The following is a 3,103-nucleotide window of genomic DNA, read 5'->3' as shown; positions in this document are numbered from 1 at the left end:
TCTTGCGACGTCTCCTCGCTCATTTCATCTTCCAGAGCACCTTCTTCAAAATCCATAGGGTAGATGGTACTTTCTCCTCAAGAGCAAGCATCATCAACTCCTCATTCTCCACTTCTTGGTCTAGCAATCCCTCGTATGGGTCCAGATTCAACATTTCCTGCATATATTAATTGATTAGTTCATCATTAGTGCCAAGAAAATATAAAGTATCATCAAAGTCAAGAGAATGTCGCATAGCTTCGGTGAGGCGGTATGTGAGCTTGTCATCTCCAACCCTCAGTGTCAACTTCCCGTCGTCCATGTTGATTAATGCCTTGGACGTACGCAAGAATGGCCTCCCACATATCAAAGGAACATCTGCATCCTCATCGACATCCAATACTACGAAGTCTACAAGAAATATGTACTTGTTCACCTTGACAAGCATCGTCTTCAATGATGCCCCCTAAGATGTCTCACCATTTAGTCTGTCAATTGCAATGTCATCCGAGTGGGCCTAGGCTCTCCCAAGCCTAGCATCTGAAAAAGAATGAGTATGGCATGACGTTGATACTAGCCCCTGAGTCTACCAATGCCATCTCTTCACCCAAGTTGGCAATGTTGCACGGGATAATGAAGCTTCCTAGGTCATTTTTTCTTGTTCAGCATATTCTTTTGCAACACCGCCAAATAAGAGGCATCTAAGATCATCGATGCACTCTCTTCCAATTTCCTCTTGTTGGTCAAAAAATCTTTCAGGATCTTAGCATACCGAGACATTTGAGACAACACCTCTACAAAAGGAATGCTGATGTGCAATTGCTTAAATAGACTTAAGAACTTCTTGTATTGCTCTTCATTTTGGTCATTCTTCAATTTTGAAGGGTAAGGAATTCTTGGCTTGTAAGGTGTAGGTGCCACCTCCTTTTCTTTGTTAACTCTTTCCTTAACCTCCATGACCTCCAGTGCCTCAACATTGGTCTTCTCACTAGAAATTTTACCCTCCACCTCATAACCACTTCTCAAAGTGATCACCTTCACATGTTCACGAGGGTTGGTTTCAGTATTACTAGGCAAACTACCTTGTGGCCTCTCTGATAGAGACTTCACGATCTGTCACACTTGGTTTTATAGATTGTGTAGTGAAACGGTGTTGTTGCAAAATGCAACCTCTACCGATTGGAACCGTGTATCAGATGATTGCACAAATTGGGTCAAGGCTTTCTCTAAATCGGTCATCCGGGTCTCCAAACCTGACACTCTATTCTCCATGTTTAGGGCTTGTTGCTGAAAACCCGATGGTGCTATGGCCTTTTGTTGCCTTTGGTTACTCCATGAGAAATTGGGGTGGTTCCTCCACCCTTGGTTGTTGGTGTTGTTATACCGATTGCCTTGGTTTATCATTGCATTACCCACAAAGTCAACTTGCTCAACGGATGATGTATCACCAACGGCTATTGAGCAATCGGATGGGGTATGTCTTTCTCCGCATCCATCACAATTTGTTACCACCGCCAATCTAGGAGAAGTTAGAGTGTCTAACTTCTTACTCAATGCCTCCATTTGAGTTGTTAACGATGTAACCGCATCAATTTCTTGGAGTACGGCCACTTTCTTCCTTTCCCTTCCATTCCATTGGTAGCTATTCATAGCCATTTGTTCCACTAATTGTCGGGCTTCATTAGGGGTCTTATTCCCCATTGTATCTCCTGTGGAGGCATCTAAAAGCTTTCTTGTACTTGGATTAATCCCGTTGTTAAAGGTCTGAATGATCATCCACTTAGGGAATGCATCTTATGGACACTTCTGCAAAAGGTCTTTGAAATGCTCCCATGTCTCAAACAAGGACTCGAGCTCCATCTGAACAAACGATGAAATCTCATTACGAAGCTTTGCCAACTTTCCCAGAGGGAAGTACCTAGCCAAGAAAGATTCGACCATGTCATTTCAAGTCATGATGGATGCTCAAGGTAAAGAATGTAACCACTGCTTTGCTCTTCCATTTAGAGAAAATAGGAAAACCCTTAATCTAATAGGATCATCCGTAGCATTGTTGATCTTCGGTATGTCACAAACTTCCAAGAAGTTTTCATTGTGATTAATTGGATCCTCATCGGGCAAACCATTGGACTGCGCTGACTGCTGGCTTCAGCTCAAAGTTCTTAGTTGTAATCAGGGGTCACACAATGCTAGATTGTGTCCCCAATACTGAAGGTCTGGCATAATCAGAAAGTGTTCTCCGTTGCTCATTCTGTTCTACCTTGTCTTCTGACTCTTCAATGTCTATTTTTGCTTGATTCAATGGTTCTTGCACATGTTCTTTACCCTTTCTTCTGAGTGTATGTTCAAGTCCAGGATAACCTTTAAGCAATGTCGAAGGGTTCTCTTGGGTCATAACCTGGAGCTGCATAAAAGAAAGGAAAAGAAATCAGAACGATGAAAGAATAAGAAGATGTGAAATAGAAAAATAAATGAATGAATAGGTAAGATAGCAAAGTGCAAAGTATCTTTAAACGCCTACTCCCCAGCAACAGTGACAAAAACTTGACAACACCCCTTGCGTGTGACATGCAAGTGCATGGGTTTGTCGAAGTAATAAATTCCAAGGTGAGTGGGGTATTGTATCCACAGGGAGTAGAGAATAAAAATACTTAAGTTTCTACTTAACCAAGTGAAGACAGAATAATGATTTTGTTGATAAAATGTAATTAAAGCAAGAATAAAAGAAACAAGAAAGAGAGAAGCACAAATAGATGAGAAGTAAAGAAATCGATAGAAGTGGGATACTCGGATATTGTTCTACCTAGGATAATTGCTTCAAGTGCAAAATCAACTATTATATCTCCTAATTGACGCTTAATGAGTCGTGGAAATCCTTAAACACATGGTCCCAAACCTAAGGTCAACCGTGACTAACTCTACCTTATGCCTAGTGAAGAAATCAATCAATCTTAACGCATCACACTGTGTGGAGTTGCAAGACACTCTAGGGATGCCAAGTGATAAACCCTATTCCAATGTATAGATCTAACCCTCTCGTCCAGGCGAAAGACTCCTAGTCCCACTTAAGCCGTAGGTGCTAAAGTCACTTCAATACTTCACTCCATTGCCTGTGCAACTAACC

The 3,103-nt window shown here is 41.6% G+C and overlaps 1 non-coding gene across 1 annotated transcript; it reads left to right on the top strand.

Moving 5' to 3' along the window:
- Positions 1 to 1,766: 1,766 nt before the first annotated feature.
- LOC120264164 lies at positions 1,767 to 1,872 on the top strand. The gene has a single exon (XR_005537336.1). It is a non-coding gene; the product is annotated as a small nucleolar RNA R71 (small nucleolar RNA).
- The last annotated feature ends 1,231 nt before the right edge of the window (positions 1,873 to 3,103 follow it).

Source organism: Dioscorea cayenensis, chromosome 6 (assembly GCF_009730915.1).
Source record: "Dioscorea cayenensis subsp. rotundata cultivar TDr96_F1 chromosome 6, TDr96_F1_v2_PseudoChromosome.rev07_lg8_w22 25.fasta, whole genome shotgun sequence".
NCBI lineage: Eukaryota > Viridiplantae > Streptophyta > Magnoliopsida > Dioscoreales > Dioscoreaceae > Dioscorea > Dioscorea cayenensis.
This window is presented reverse-complemented; position numbering and strand designations above follow the sequence as displayed.